This window comes from Nyctereutes procyonoides, unplaced genomic scaffold (genome assembly GCF_905146905.1).
Source record: "Nyctereutes procyonoides isolate TBG_1078 unplaced genomic scaffold, NYPRO_anot_genome, whole genome shotgun sequence".
In the NCBI taxonomy this organism is placed as follows: Eukaryota; Metazoa; Chordata; class Mammalia; order Carnivora; family Canidae; genus Nyctereutes; species Nyctereutes procyonoides.
In genome coordinates this window covers 63766492-63783658 of record NW_026575046.1, presented here as the reverse complement: position 1 = coordinate 63783658, position 17167 = coordinate 63766492, and the positions used below count along the sequence as shown (strand labels likewise).

The 17167-nt window shown below is 43.0% G+C and overlaps 1 pseudogene; it reads right to left on the bottom strand.

The window, feature by feature from the left end:
• Window positions 1-12861: 12861 nt before the first annotated feature.
• Window positions 12862-16423, bottom strand: LOC129509416 (uncharacterized; annotated as a pseudogene).
• Window positions 16424-17167: the final 744 nt, after the last annotated feature.

The following is a 17167-nucleotide window of genomic DNA, read 5'->3' as shown; positions in this document are numbered from 1 at the left end:
CCCATTCCCCCCAACCACCTCCCCTCTGGTAACCATCCAGTTTGTTCTCTATAGGCAAGAGTCTATTTCTTGGTTTGCCTCTCTCTCATTTATCCTTTGCTCATTTGTTCTATTTCTTAAATTTCACATATTAGTGAAATCATATGATATTTATCTTTCTCTGATTGACTTATTTTGCTTAGCATACTAGTCTCTAGCTTCATTCATGTCATTTCAAATGGCACGATTTCATTCCTTTTTTATGGCCAAGTTATAATTCATTACATGTGCATGTGTGTGTGTGTATACCACATCTTCTTTATTTTGATGGACACTTGGGCTGTTTCCACAATTTGGCTATTATAGATAATGCTGCTGTAAACACAGGGAGGGGAGCTTGTATCTCCCTCCCCCTTTTTAAAAGATTTTGTTTATTTATTAATGAGAGACACAGAGAGAGAGGCAGAGACACCGGCAGAGGGAGAAGCAGGCTCCATGCAGGGAGCCCGATGAGAGACTGATCCCAGGTCTCCAGGATTACGCCCTGGGCTGAAGGCGGTGCTAAACCGCTGAGCCACCTGGGCTGCCCCCCCCCCCACCTCTTTTTTTAAAGTAGCCTCCACACCCAGTGTGGAGCCCAACACAAGACTTGAACTCATAACCCTGAGCTGAGATCAAGAGTGGGATGCTTAACTGACTGAGCCACCCAGATGCCCCAGGATGCCTTTGAATTAGTATTTTTGCATTCTGTAGATAAATATCCAGTAGTGTAATTGCTGGATCATAGAGTAGTTCTATTTTTAACTTTCTGAGGAAACTCTATATTGTTTTCCAGAGTGGCTGCACCAGTTTGCATTCCCATCAAGAGTACAAGAGAATACTCCTTTCTCCACATCCTCACATACATCTGTTCTTTCCTGTGTTGTTAATTTTAGCCGCTCTGACAGATGTGAGGTGATAGCTCATTGTGGTTTTGATTTGCATTTCCCTGGTGATCAGTGATGTTGAGCATCTTTTCATGTGTCTGTTGGCCATCTATATGTTTTCTTTAGAAAAATATCTTTTCACGTCTTCTGCCCATTTTTAAATTGGATATTCATTCTTGGGGTGTTGTTGAGCTTGATAAGCACTTTATAGGTTTTAGATAGTAATCCTTTATTATATATGTCATTTGCAAATATCTTCTCCTATTCAGTAGGTTGCCTATTAGTTTTATTGATTGTTCCTTCACTGTGCAGAAGATTTTTTTTAAAGATTTTATTTATTTATTCATGAGAGACCCAGAGAGAGAGAGAGAGAGAGAGAGAGAGAGAGAGACAGAGGCAGAGGCAGAGGCAGAAGCAGGTTCCATGCAGGGAGCTTGATGTGGGACTCGATCCCAGACTTCAGGATCACGCCCTGGGCAGAAGGCAGGTACTAAACTGCTGAGCCACCCAGGGATCCCTGTGCAGAAGATTTTTATTGTGATGAAGTTCCAATGGTTTATTTTTGCTTTTGTTTCCTTTGCCTCGGGACTCATATTTAGCAGGAACCTGCTACAGCTGATGTCTAAGAGGTTACTGCCTGTGTTCTTCTCTAGGATTTTCATGGTTTCGGGTCTCATATTTAGGTCTTTGATCCATTTTGAATTCATTTTGGTGTTTGGTGTAAGAAAGTGGTCTGCCTTCATTCTTTTTTATGTTGCTGTCCAGTTTCCCCAACACTGTTTTTTAGAGACTATCTTCTTCCCTTTGGATACACGTTCCTGTTTTGTCGAAGATTAGTTGACCATATAGTTGTGGGTTAATTCTATTTTCAACATTTTGAAGAACCTCCACATTGCTTTTCATAGTGGCTACACCATTTTGCATTCCCACCAATAGTGTAGAAGGTTCCAGTTTCTCTGTATCCTCACCAACTTGCCTTTTACATAGCACTTGTTTTAAGAGTCAAATGCTGGGCTCCTGACTGGCTCAGTTGATGAAGCATATGACTTTTGATCTTGGGGTTGTGAGTTCAAGCCCCATGTTGGGTATCAAGGGTACTTAAAAATAAAGTCTTTTTATAGAAAGAGTCAAATGAAGTAGTACCAAAAAATCTCTTAATCTAAAAGCCTGAAAAATACCAAGAGTTTGGCAAAAAATTATTCTTACTCTTGGTCTCTTACTCACCACCTACTCTTACCAGGAACAGGCCCCTGAAGCCTCACAACCCATCTTCAAAATAACCCCAGTGGCACCTCTGGTTAGTAGCACTTCCAAGCCTCACACGACTAAATGCTATCACTTGCAGAATCCATGAAGCTCCAGTGACTAGAAAGGAGTTTCATTGAATTCTGAACAGGAAGCAGCAATGGCAGCTGATAATCTGTGACCTGAATATAGCCATCCATTATCTCACTGTGGTTTCTTGTTTCTCTGACAGAGGAAACACCCACGACTTTCTTGAAGTTATTCTAAACACCCAGTTCCTTGTTTAGCTCTGGCAGGATAATGTTACCCCTGGGCACTCCTGTGCTTTGGGCTATGACCTCCTTGCCTTCCTGGGGCTCCGGGGTGAGCAGCCAACCTGTGGGGTAACTGTCCTCTCATCTTGGGGGGCAGTGATAGGAACAAACCAGGAACGAGCCCAACCGTAGGTATAGCTGTTGGAAAAGGAAAGTAAACAAAGCAAGAAACCTTAACGACAACACCCACTTTTTGTTCTTCTTCAAGAAACCAATGAGGCAGAACTGACACACTGGGAGAGTATGTGTCACCAGTTCCTTCTTATCATCACTAGTTTCTAAATTGCACTCTATCTCCAGATGCTTCTCTCTGGTTCTGTTCTTCTCAGAAACAATCTGTCCCCGTGGGTCCACCCTCTAGCTGAGGAGCAGAGCCTGGGCCCAAGTCTCAGGTTTGAGCAGAAAATGGATGTTGACTCTTGTTTTTTGTGAAACCCATTGTCCAGGAGGTTCTTGGCCAAATTGCACAGCAGGTAATTTGTTCTTTGGCTTCACCTCCCCCTGGCTGCCTCCTGCCCAACCTGTTCTCTTCCAGAAGGTTTTGTGATACCATGTCACTTACTAGTGCATCTGGGAAATGCATTCTGGAGAATTATGGATTTCATGCGTTGCCTCTCTCAGGAGTACTTATATTTTAAAAGAGAACTCTCAAGACAGTAATGCTTAAATCAAAGGACTCCAGCTCTACTTGACTTCAGGGGACCTGTGTTTGGTGGGGAGAAGTCCTGAGGACTCTCTCTGGCCCCCTGGTGGCCATCACTTCTCGGTAGGTTCTCTGGGTGTGGAAGACAGCATGACTCTCGGTTTAAAAGACTGTTCTTTTTCTGAAGAGGAACAGAAAGGTGGAACTCCTATAATTTGGTCAGAACAAAATGGGGAAGCTGTAAAAGCAGGTGGCTACAGAGCCCAGGAAAATGTGATCAAAAGCTGCTCTCACAGGCACAGAGCTCGTGCTCAGAGCTAGAAGGCCCCAGGAAGGCTGGAGGAGTAAAGAGTCACTCAGGGATTCTGGGACCCAGTGGAAGCAACACACCACATTAGCAGGGATGAAACCAGCATACTGACTGCTTTGCCACATTGCCAGCAGAGCCTTGAGCAATCCTTCACCTCAGAGCTCATTCTCTTCAATGAAAAGACGCCAGGTGGGAAAAATACACACTGAGATGTTGATAGTGGCCCATGGGTGTGGGTTGAGAGGTGAAGTTGGTTTCTTCTCAGTGTTTATTTAGAGATGAAGAACATCTAAGAATGACAGAGTCAGAGGTTTATTGTGGGGATTTGACATCATGCAACCGTGGGAGCTGGTTCAACAGCTTGCATGCATTTGCTGCTTATGTTTTTGGGGCTGGGCCTGAAATCAGGAAGGTAGGTAGTCAGGAAGAACAAAGAGACGTGAAATATGGGGGAGCGGGAGCAAACCAGAAATTGCAAGAAAAATGTGGCACCGCAAGGGTGAAGTAGAACTGTCATATCAATCTCTCACCGCCTCCACAACCTCTAGCTTCAGTGATGGCAATGATCTGCAGAAGGAGTTGGATCCTTTGGCAAGGAGCTAAACACACGTTTGACCCAGGAGGTAGACAAGTCGAAGGACAAAATCTGTTGGGAACTGTGAGTCCAACTGCTCTCCTGTGCCAACAAGATGAGTCAGCAGATCTGAGAAAACTTGTGTGAACTGTAATGGTGCCTGCCTCTATTCAGACCTCCTGCGCAAAAACATGGCTCCTTCCCTTCTGCCCTCCAAGGCCTATGCAAATCGTCTCCTGGCCAACTCTAGCCCAGAACCAGACAAGGAATAAAATTCTGAAAAACATAGTTCCAATTTAGCTAAATTGACATAGTACAAAGCCATCATCATTCCTTTCTGTATTTGCCAAATCTTTTTCAATTAGCATGTATTACTTTGATAACTGGGAAAACAAAACTTAAAAAGCCCCTAGCATATCCAATGGTTAATAAACACGTGAAAAAATACTCAATTCTCTAATCAGCAGGAAAATGCAAATTAGAAGCGCAATAGGAGGGCAGCCTGGGTGGCTCAGTGGTTTGGTGCTGCCTTCAGCCGAGGCCTGATCCTGGAGACCCAGGATCAAGTCCCACGTCAGCCTCCCTGCATGGAGCCTGCTTCTCCCTCTGCCTGTGTCTCTGCCTCTCTCTCTCTGTGTCACTCATGAATAAGTAAATAAAATCTTAAAAAAAAAAAAAGCGCAATAGGAGATGCCTACACATCACACCAGAATCGCTAAAATAAAAAAGGCAGACAACACTAAGTGTTGGTGAGGATATGGAGCAACTGGAGCTCTCAGACATTGCTACTGAAGTGTAAATTGGTTACAACCACCTTTGAAAAATATCTGACAACATCTATCAAAGTCAAAGATATGTATACCTTAAAAAAAAATATATGTATACCTTAGGATGAGCAATTACATTTCTAGAAAACATAAGTTCACTAAAAGATGTGTCCAAGAATGCTCAGTGACATTATTATTAATAGCTAAAAACCAGAAGCAATTCAAATGTCCACCAACAATGGAATGGATAAATAAATTATGGTGAATTCATATAATGGAGTATTATATAGCAATGAGAAAAATAGTCTATAACTACATACAATAGTTAGGATGAATATCACAACTATAATGTTAAGTGGAAGAAGCCAGACAGAAAAGAATACATACTTATCACTCCATTTATGTCAAGTTCAAAAACAGGAAAAAATTAATCTATGCTCTTAATTTATGAGTAGGAATTACCCTTGAGAGCCTAGTGACTGGAAGGGACCAAGGGAAGGCTTCAGGTGTGCTAGTGACATTCTGTTTTTTCATTTAGGTTTCAGTTATACGAAGGTGCTTGCTGTCTGAAAATTTATAGAGCTATCTATTTATGATTTGTGCACTTTTCTGTATATATGTCACACTTCCACAAAGTTAGCAAAAAGAAAAAGACAAAAATTAGTAATCCCTGGTTTAGGAAACTAATCATAACAACTCTTATTATATCACAAACTGAGGGGATTCAAATGTAATATTGTGGATTACATTGCTTGGGGAAAAAAACCCTAAGGAATATATAGACATGGGAATAAGGAGAGAGAGAATATATTTTTAAAAGATTTTATTTATTTATTCATGAGAGATACAGAGAGAGGCAGAGACATAGGCAGAAGGAGAAGCAGGCTCCCTGCAGGGAGCCCAATGTGGGACTCAATCCCAGGACCCTGAGCCAAAGGCAGACACTCAACCACTGAGCCACCCAGGTGCCCCAAGGAGAGAGAATATTGAACCTGGATTGGTATCTTCTTTTCAATCATAGTAAAATATATGTAATTTTTTTTTCTAAGAGAATATGTGTGGTTATATGTGTTACAGAGAAGGTACTGGTTAGTGAGAAGTGAGAAGGAAAGCAGGTTTCCTGTGTCCTTGGTTAGCTTCTGTCATGATTCATTCTGCTTCCTCAGCTAAGGCCTCATGACCAATCAGGGAAATTCACCGCCCCTTGGAGTCAGTCCTGTCATTGCCTGTGGGTGATTCTCTAGCCTCCTGAAGTCACACTAGATCTGATGACAGGAGCTCCTATGAGCTCAAGGAGTGTCATTGAACCTAGACCCCACTCTGTTCTTCCCCACTACCACAACACACACATTTAACCTCGCCAGTGACCATCTCTGCCCTCAAAGTTCTTCATTTCATCAGCAGCCATGAGAAAGACCAGGTCTACAAATTCAGTGAGGGCTTTATTTATTTATTTATTTATTTATTTATTTATTGGAGACAGGGGAGAGTGGCAGAGGGAAAGAGAGAGAGAGAGAATCTTAAACAGGCTCCACACCCAGCATGGAGCCGAATGTGGGGCTTGACCTCACAACCCAGAGATCATGACCTGAGTCACAATCAAGAGTGAGATGGTTAACAAACTGAGCCACCAAGGTGCCCCTGAGTAAGGGCTTATTTATTTATTTATTTATTTATTTTTTGAGTAAGGGCTTTATAGGGCAGTCTTAGGACAGCAGTAGTAGCATCAATTTTGCTTTCTAGAGCATGACATGTTTGCGTTTTTAGGCTCCTTGGGCAGTTGGTTCTTTTTTTTTTTTAATTTTTATTTATTTATGATAGTCACAGAGAGAGAGAGAGAGAGGCAGAGACACAGGCAGAGGGAGAAGCAGGCTCCAGGCACCGGGAGCCCGATGTGGGATTCGATCCTGGGTCTCCAGGATCGCGCCCTGGGCCAAAGGCAGGCGCCAAACCGCTGCGCCACCCAGGGATCCCTGGGCAGTTGGTTCTTTATTTGGCTCCAACACCTTTCCTCTCCAGCACCATCTGGAGAGGAAAGGAACACAAAGCTCTTAAATATCTACACCAGAGCAGAGGGCAAGGATCACAGAAAAATCTATCTTTGACAATGCCACTGGAGAGAAACAATTGAGTACCTACTGTGTACTTGGGTATGATGCTCCCAGCAAGACACCCGCGCCTCTTGGAGACCAGCAGAGGGCTTAGGACTCAGCCAAGTGCAGGTTCCCTGAACTAGAGCTTTTTAAGGGGAAGAGAAATCTGGATAAATTACAGAGGGTGACTCATTCTCCCTCTTCCTGGAAGCCCAGTCAATCTCAGATCTTATTCTACTAAAATCAGGTTAAAATAAACACCACAAACATTTATATGAAGAGAGATCTGGAAAGAATACAGTGCTTATTTCTCATACTTTTTAAGGCAGCCTGTGTAATAAACACATCACCTTTAGAAAGGAAGCACTTGGAATCAAATCTCAGCTTTGCTGTGTACTGGCTATGGGAGTTTGGGCAAGTTACTTCACCTGTATGAGCTTTAATCTTACTATCTGTAAATGGGGATAATAAAAAACCTACCCAAATAACATGATGCACGTGAAGTGCTTTCGTACAGTGTCTTATGCAAAGAAAATACTCCATCAAGGCAAAAGGAGGAGGGGCTCAGCCATGGAGTTGGGGATCGGAGTTGAATCGGACTGTGAATCTTTCTTTTTTGACCTCCAGCTGATGAGCCATCTCTTTCTCCTCTGGGTTACTGTCCTCTGCCCCCAAAGCTCAGACTCAGACATTAGAGTAATCGCCCCCAGTTAGCTCTGCTCTGGCAACATCTCTGATCTAGAGAAGCCTGGTGCACACTGGCTACCAGATGGTTTTTTGCCATGATCTGGGTACAGGGGGACCCCAGCAGCTCAACACAAAGCTCCTATCATTTCCTCTCCTGTTCTGACATGCTGTGTCTGCTTTAAAAACCTCTAAAGATTGGCCCCTGGAGCCTCTCTCTGTGTCTCTCATGAATAAATAAATTAACAACAACAACAAAAAGGAACACCTGAGTGGCTCAGTGGTTGAGCGTCTGCCTTCCTGCCTTCGGCTCAGGTCGTGATCCAGGGGGTCCTGGGATCAAGTCCCACATCTGGCTCCCCGCAGGGAGCCTGCTTCTCCCTCTGCCTAGGTCTCCACTCTACCTCTCTGTGTGTCTCTCATGAATAAATTAAAAAAAAAAAAAGATTGGCCCCTTGAAATCATACCTCTTTAGTTCCTGGTGCTGGCAACTCATTTCACTTTTTTTTTTTTAATTTCACTTTTAATAAGACATTCACTGATAGGTCATCATCAAGATAGCTCTAGAAAAGGGACATAGTCCTTAGAAGAGGCATTCTCCTTGTTTTTTTCTGGGGTTGTTCCTTTTCCTATAAGTGAATGCTTGCTCTGGCTCCCCCGGCCTGGCCTGGCCTGGCACGCAGCGCACACCCTGGGTCTTGCCTGTTGTCACACTGAGCATGCCTCCTGCAACCGTGGCTGGGGCACACATTCTCCCATATTTGGGAGTAAGCTGGAGACTTGGCGGCATGTGGGTTTCTGTTTAAAATTCCAAAGCCAGCGGGGCGTATATTATCCATTTCCTCAAATCCAACACGCTGTAAAGCATGAGTCAGAGTCGGATAAGCTTCTTCCCAGGGGAAGTTGTGTCAGTTGGTTAGTGAGTGTAATTAAACAAGGATAATGTTCACTGGCATTAGCTGCAGATTAATGCAGAGGAAAACAAAATCTCCATCTTGAGTTTCCAATCTTCCTGCCAAGATAAGACTTCACCAAGTGTCACCGATCAGAGAAGGCAATCCAACCTTTTTTTTAAAATAGATTTTCTTTATTCATGAGAGACAAAGAGAGAGAGAGAGGCAGAGACATAGGCAGAGAGAGAAGCAGGCTCCCTGTGGGGAGCCCGATGTGGGGCTTGATCCCAGGACCCTGGAATCAGGACCTGAGCCAAAGGCAGACTCTCAACCACTGAGCCACCCAGGCGTCCCAGCAATACAACCTTAATGCAATTTGAGGGGCATAGGAAGACCCTTTCACTAATTGTCTCCCTCCACATAAGTGAATAATGCAGATATTAGGAACTTTGGAGAGGAGATGTATATTGTGATTATTTTTAAGGTATTTTGCAAGGGGGGTTACATGTTAGCTAATCTCAATGAGGGTTATTTTATCTGATTTAATCGTCATCACTCAGGGCCAGGTGGTTGAAAGCAGACTCTGAGGGAATGGAACATGGGACAGATAAAATTTGATAAGCACTGGGAATGATATTCAGCTTATTGTGCTTTGCATACCACTGGGTCCTTTGGGAGGAATGACCAGGAGGAAAGTTAGGAAATGAGGGGTGTGTAGGGGATATTGGAAACCCATGGTTTCTATTGCACACTTTAGCCTAGACAAACCCTTTTCCATATTATGGAAGTCACAAAATAGAAAGTCAATTCCGCAAAGGCTGTTGAGATCATTTAGTCCAACCTCTCTTCAAAGGATAGCAAACAGAGGTCCACTCAGAAAGGTTAAGTAATTTGCCCAAATTCACCCAGCAAGTTAGTGGCAGAGTTGAGACTTAAGTCCCCTCTTTTCTTTGGTAGTGGAGCTGCTCCAGGAGCCACAATTGCTGACACTCAGGTTGACCTCACTGGCCCATCCTGCAAATATCCACTTGGTCCTGCCTTTTCAAATATAGCCTCTGCACAGGGGAGGAGAAGCAATGCTACACCATCTGAGAAAGTACAGTGTCCTGTCATTAAGGTCCCTCCTGGCTTGAACAGCATAAATAATTCTAAAATGTATTTTTTCTTTGTTCCAGTAAAAAGTGTGCTAAATTTCATATAACTGAGATATAAAGCTTACTGTTGACTAGACCAACTTCTGGGGTTAAAGAAAAAGGATTCTTGAATGTTCTTTTAGCTATCTGATGAAGCATTCCCCCCTCACCCACCGCCCTCCCTGCCCCGTACCTTCCACTTGACCAAAGTATTTAGAAATATACCGGTCATGGGCACCTGGGTGGCCCAGTCGGTTAATCATTCGACTCTTGATCTTGGCTCAGTTCATGGTCTCAGGGTCCTGAGATTGAGCCCTGCACTAGGTTCTGTGCTGGGCGGGGACTCTGCTTCAGGATTCTCTCTCTCCCTCTGCACCTACCCCACCCCCCACCCCCCTGCTTGCTTGCACATATATGCTCTCTTTCTCTTTCTCTCTCTCTCTCAAATAAATAAATAAGTAAATCTTTTCAAAAAGGGAAATATACTTGATATTTTTGTCATTTCTCTGTGTTTCAGTGTTTTCAAGTGCTCCTTCTGATGTAGGACAAAGCATTTTGTTTTTCTTAAATGTAAGATTGTATTCTTTCTGCCCAGATAGCATGGGAAAGACTTTTCCAAATAAGGAAGTTTTGCTGGATTGTGTGTGGCTCAGGCAGCAGCAGTTGCTGCCATCCTAACTTAGTCAACTACAGTAGCTCCCCTCTCCACTAAGCCAGGAAGCATTTAGAGACCCATTAGCACTTCTGCACAGCTGAACCATTGGGTTGGAGGTGCTGCCAGCAGGTGGTTGTGGCAACCAGGGGCACAGAAAAAAAAATTGTAGAGAACGGAAGGTTTGGTTTCAGTATAGCCCTGCTCTCCACATTCTCTCCTTCCCAGCCCCAGCATCTAGCAAGTATTTATTCTCTATTCAGGACAGAAAGTGGGTGCTCTGATTTTTTTGGACTCAGATAGATATGAGTTAAAATCCTGGTTCTCCATGTATAATCTGTGTGACCTTAATAACTTGTTTAGACTCTTCCCCCCTTTTTTAAAGATTATTGATTGATTGATAGCATGAATGGGGGCAGCGGCAGAGGGAAAGGGAGAAAGAATCCCAACCAACTCTGCACTGACTGAGCACAGAGCCAGACAAAGGGCTTGATTTCACAACCCTGAGATCATGACCTGAGCCCAAATCAAGAGTCGGATGCTAAACCAATGGAGTCACCCGGGTGTCTTTCACCTTTTTCCTTTCTTTTAAAATAAAAATTATACTGCTTATCTCATGGTGTCGTTGTGAGCCATAAGTAACCTAACAAATTTAATGTATGTGGTATGTTCCAATTCCCCTTTGTAAGCTATAAAATTACTTGTTTTCCATCTTTTTAAAAGCACCTCCTCTACTATCAGAACATCTTAGTTCTGTACTTAAGCAAGGGTTAAGAGGTAAGTGTAGTTATTAAAATAATTTGTGCTAAGGTGTGAGTGCCTACAATAAAAATGTATTAGCCCAGATGAATTTCTGACTTCTGTAACCAGGGATGTTGTTGTAAGCAAAATGAAGAATGTCCTTGCAATAATTAAAGACATATTTTCTTTTGTAATGCTCCTTAAGTTACACCACTATGTCTTGCTCCACTTGTCCCTAAAGCCTACTCAGGCCTTTGGGATGAGAAGAGGCAAATGCTCCATAAAAGTCTACACTATTCTGGAAATTTGATAAATAGGATCATATTTTTTTCTTTCTAGATAGAAGAATGTTCATCATCATATTTTCAAAAATGTTGAGAGACACATATTCTTCTAGACTGCAAAGTTCAGATCATAATATAGTGAGTCTTTTTTTTTTAAGATTTTATTTATTCACCAGAGATACACAAAGAGAGGCTGAGACACAGGCAGAGGGAGAAGCAGGCTTCCCGCAGGGAGCTCCATGTGGGACTCGACCCCAGAAGCCACCCAGGCGTGCTGAGAGAATCTTAAGTAGACTCCATACCCAGGGTGGAGCCTGACTCACTGCTGGATCTCACCACCCTGAGATCATGACCTGAGGCAAAATGAAGCTGGGAGCTTAACTGACTGAGCCACCCAGGTGCCCATTTTAACAATTTTAGGTGCTGGAAAATTCTGTATCTTCTCAATTTCAATCTTTTGGGTTATACAATATAAATTTCCCAAATTAAGAAAAATTAAAATCCTGGAAAATAGTCTTTCCATAATTTGAGATAGGACAAAAAACAGTGACAGAATTTAAAAATTAGACCACTATGCACAGTTTGAGCTTTCCTTCTAATCTGTCTCTTTTGCTTTAGTAGGATAAATGTAAATACATTTTGGATTAGCTTCGTGTCATTATGTGAAAAGTGGAGTGTTCTTAGTGGATATGATGTTCCTATTTAGGGTGATGGAAATGTTGTAAAATTCATTGTGGTAAGGATTGCACAACTCTGTGAATATATTAAAAATCAATAAATTGTGCACTCTAAATGGGTAAGTTGCGGAGTATATAAATTATATCTCAATAAAGCTGCTACACACACATACACACAGAAAGATAGCCTCAAGGAAAGCACTTGTTAGCTTGTAGGTACTTACAAGTTGGGTAGTTAAAGGCTATAGGACTCCTAAGGTCTGGAAAATGGCCCTGGTATCCATTTGGAGATCCTAGTGAGTGGCTACTAGTTGAGTCCAAGCATTGGTGGGTCGAGCTGGGTTGAGAATCTCACAAGCTCCCCATTTTGCATCCTGGTTCTTCTGACCAGAAACATGAATAAAGCAATAAAAAAAAAAAAAGGCTAGGAAATGGCTTCTAAAATACATTTAAGCAGTGATTTCTATCTAGTATTGCTGCTGTTTTCTTCTAAAAAATCAAATTTCTCTTTCAGTCCTATAAATAGAACACGACTTATTGAAGGGATATCATTATTTAAGATTGGAGTCGCAAGAGAAATCATATAATTACTAATTCCACAGGCAATGAATTAAAATGGAGTGCTCATATCAGCCAGAGGGAAATGAGACAGGATCTTGGGGAAAATGCTAGATTATTAACAGAGTTCTCTTGCACTAAAACAAAAAGCCTTAGGGGTCAACATGAAAGTTAGCTGGACTTGCTTTGCTTTGAAGATCCAAATGACCAATGGAATATTAAAAGGAACTCTTTGTAGATTAGGAAATTTAATACTGTTAGTAGTTGTTTCAAGATCAATTTTGGTAAAAAAAAATAGTACCACAAGTTCATTAATTTTTGTGCTCAGGAAATTTTTCTTCCTTGATTTATAAAATGGAAACAAATAACTAAAAGGACAATTCAGACCTTAAATCAGCAGCCTCCGTTTTCTCTGAAACACCAAGAGAGCAGGGTGAAAATTTCCAGCTCAAAGCATGATTTGATAATTTAAGAATGCCTTTAAATTAGTAAACACTCAAAATTAAGGTTGACTATAACATTTAAAAATAATTTTTAGAATTTCAAAAGCAATGCATGTTCATCATAAAAATACAAGAATGCAGGGGCACCTGGGTGACAGTTAGTTAAGCAATTGATTCGTGGTTTCAGCTTAGGTCCTGATCTCAAGGTCGTAGGATCAAGTCCCATCTCAGGTCCACAATCAGGACTGAGTCTGCTTAAGATTCTCTCTTCCTTTCCCTCTGCCCCTCCCCGTACTCTCTCTCGCTCTCTAAAATAATTAAATAATTTTTTTCAAAAAATGTAAGAATGCAACAGCATATAAATCATTACTAATAATTACTAACAATTAATACATGCTTACAAAGTGCCCAGCAGTAGGTTTAGAGGTGTCTAATTTAATCCTCACAATCACCTAGATAAGGTAGTTATTATTATAGTTTCCTTCACTTTGCAGACAGGGAAAGTGAAGTTCAGCGAGGTTAAGTAACTTGCTTAAGGTCTCACGTCCTGTGAATGGTAGAATCAGTATTTGATTTGATTTGATTTGATTTTTTTTACTGCAGCACTTTATTTTCCTTACACAATGAGGCATCCCTGGGGCCTAATGTTCTCACATGACAATAGAAAACCAAAACTTGGAAAACTGTGTGGAGGTTCCTCAAAGAGTTAAAAAGAGACCTGCCCTACGACCCAGCAATTGCACTGTTGGGGATTTACCCCAAAGATTCAGATGCAATGAAACGCCGGGACACCTGCACCCCGATGTTTATAGCAGCAATGTCCACAATAGCCAAACTGTGGAAGGAGCCTCGGTGCCCATCGAAAGATGAATGGATAAAGAAGATGTGGTTTATGTATACAATGGAATATTACTCAGCCATTAGAAACGACAAATACCCACCATTTGCTTCAACGTGGATGGAACTGGAGGGTATGATGCTGAGTGAAGTAAGTCAATCGGAGGACGACAAACAGTGTATGTTCTCATTCATTTGGGGAATATGAATAATAGTGAAAGGGAATATAAGGGAAGGGAGAAGAAATGTGTGGGAAATATCAGAAAGGGAGACAGAACATAAAGACTCCTAACTCTGGGAAACGAACTAGGGGTGGTGGAAGGGGAGGAGGGCGGGGGGTGGGGGTGAATGGGTGATGGGCACTGAGGGGGACACTTGACGGGATGAGCACTGGGTGTTATTCTGTATGTTGGTAAATTGAACACCAATAAAAATTAATTTATTAAAAAAAAAAAAAGAAAACCAAAACTTGTCCACATCTCTTAAAGAATTTAAAATTGTGTACAGGGCAGCCCCGGTGGCTCAGCGGTTTAGTGCCGCCTTCCGCCCAGGGCATGATCTTGGAGACCCGGGATCCAGTCTCATGTCGGGCTCCTTGCATGGAGCCTGCTTCTCCCTCTGCCTGTGTCTCTGCCTCTCTCTCTCTCTCTCTCTCTGTCTCTCATTAATAAATAAATAAAATCTTAAAAAAAAAGAGAGAGAATTGTGTACAAAAACCTTACATAAATTAAAAGGATGAATAAATTTACTGTTGGAAATGCAAACCAATTTCCAACTCAAGGCAACTAACAACCCACTGTGTTTTGGCAGGAAAATATCTGGTAAGAAAGGAAAGTGGGTTTACCTAGGCTCATACCTTCCCAACCCTGTCAGACCGGCAAGACAGAAATGACAACTGGTTCAGGACACTTGCCAGCCTCTGGCAAGATTTTCTAGAGAAATCTTGGAAGAGGCAGCCCTTACACATTAATATCCTGCACAGATCAAGAACCTCACAGTCAGGAGCACCTGGGTGGCTCAGTCAGTTAAGTGTCTACCTTCTGGGGATCCCTGGGTGGCTCAGCAGTTTAGCGCCTGCCTTTGGCCTGGGGCGTGATCCTGGAGTCCCAAGCTCCAGTCCCACATCAGGCTCCCTGCATGGAGCCCGCTTCTCCCTCTGCCTGTGTCTCTGCCTCTGTCTTTCATGAATAAATAAATAAAATCTTAAAAAAAAAAAAAAAGTGGGGCAGCCCTGGTGGCTCAGAGGTTTAGCACCGCCTTCAGTCCAGGGCATGATCCTGGGGACCCAGGATTGAGTCCCACATTGGAATCCCTGCATGGAGCCTGCTTCTCCCTCTGCCCGTGTCTCTGCCTCTCTTTCTCTCTCTGTGTCTCTCATGAATAAATAAATAAAATCTTAAAAAAAAAAAGTGTCTGCCTTCTACTCAGGTCATGATCCTGGGATCCTGGGATTGAGCCCCATGTCAGCAGGGAGCCTGTTTCTCCCTCCCCGCCTTTTCCTCCATTCATGCTTGTTCTGTCTCTCTAGTGTTCTCTCACTCTCAAATAAATAAATAAAATCTTAAAAAAAAAAAGGAACCTCACAGTCTTGCAGATTCTAAAATGAATGGATTTCTCGTCCATAAACATGTTCTCAACCTCAGGATGAAGTATGATGGACAGTGAAGGTAGAATGGAGCCCCCGGTCCACACGGAGTACTTGCGTTCAGGAGAGATGATCTCGCTCTTCATTGTGCTGGGCGTCAGAGCTGTGATCTCCTTCTTCATCCTATCTGCATTGCTGGGGTACATGGCATTCCCACCATACAGACTGTGTTAGCATAGATGTCATTCTGGATACCAACATCATACTTCATGATGGAATTGAAGGTTGTCTCCTAGGTATCAAAGGACACCATACCCAGGAAAGAAGGCTGAATGAGAACCTTGGGATAGGTGGAGCCGCTGTTGCCACTGGTGATCACCTGCCTATCTGGCAGCTCGTAGCTCTTCTCCAGGAAGGAGGAAAATGAGGTGATGGCTATCTCCTGCTTGAAATCAGGGCAATGTAGCAGAGCTTCTCCTGGATGTCACACACAATTTCCTGCTTGGCTGTGGTGGTGAAGCTGTAGCCATACTCTGTGAGGATCTTCAGGAGGTAGCCTGTCAGGTCTTGTCCAGCCAGGTCCAGATGCAGGATGGTATGGGGCAAGGTGTGCCCCTCATAGTTGGGCACAGTGTGGGTTACCCCATCCTCAGAGGCTATGACAATACTAGTGGTGTGGCCAGAACCATACAGGGACAGCACAGCCTGGATGGCCGCATACATGGCTGGAGGTGTTGAAGTTCTCCATGATCTGAATCATCTCATGATTGGCCTTGGGGTTCTGGGGGACCTTGGTCAGCAGCATGGGGTGCTCCTCGGGGGCCACGTGCAGCTTGTTGTAGAAGGCGTGGTGCCAGGTCTTCTCCATGTTGTCCCATTTGGTGACAATGCTGTGATCAATGACATTCTTGAGGGTGAGGATGCCCTGCTTGCTCTGGGCCTCATTGCCCATGTAGGAGTCCTCCTGGCCCATTCCCACCCATAAGACTCTGGTGTCAGAATCAACAGATGATGGATGGGAACATGGCTCAGGGTGCATGATCTCCAGCAAAGCTCACCATGCACATGCCACATCGGTTGTCAGTGATGAGTTCCAAACTCCTCTTCCATTGCGATTGGTGAAGGTGGTGGGAGAATGCAGAATGCAGGCCGGCTACAGCAAGTGAGCTAGAATCAGGATTTTACACCATGAAGTTGCATTCGATGTCTAAGTGCCTAAATTCCTTTATCCTTTAAGTAAAGTTCTCATCAACTTCTATAATCATCCTCCCTCAAATTAACTATTATTTACTGTTCACTGTAGATTAGAAAGATAAAGTTTGGGCAGCCTGGGTGGCTCAGTGGTTTAGAGTCGCCTTCAGCCCAGGGTATGATCCTGGAGTCCTGGGATCGAGTCCCGCGTGAGGCTCCCTGCATGGAGCCTGCTTCTCCCTCTGCCTGTGTCTCTGCCTCTCTCTCTCTCTCTTTCTCTCTGTCTCTCATGAATAAATAAATAAAATCTTTAAAAAAAAAGAAAGATAAAGTTTAATAACTGGAGAATAACCATTAGTTTTCTCATAAAAATATCAATGAATCAGATGTATTATAAAAGATACAGGGATCCCTGGGTGGCGCAGCGGTTTGGCGCCTGCCTTTGGCCCAGGGCGCGATCCTGGAGACCCGGGATCGAATCCCACATTGGGCTTCCGGTGCATGGAGCCTGCTTCTCCCTCTGCCTGTGTCTCTGCCTCTCTCTCTCTCTCTCTCTCTCTGTGACTATCATAAATAAATAAAAAAATTAAAAAAAAATAAAAGATACAAAATTAATTAGATGTATAAATGTATTTAAA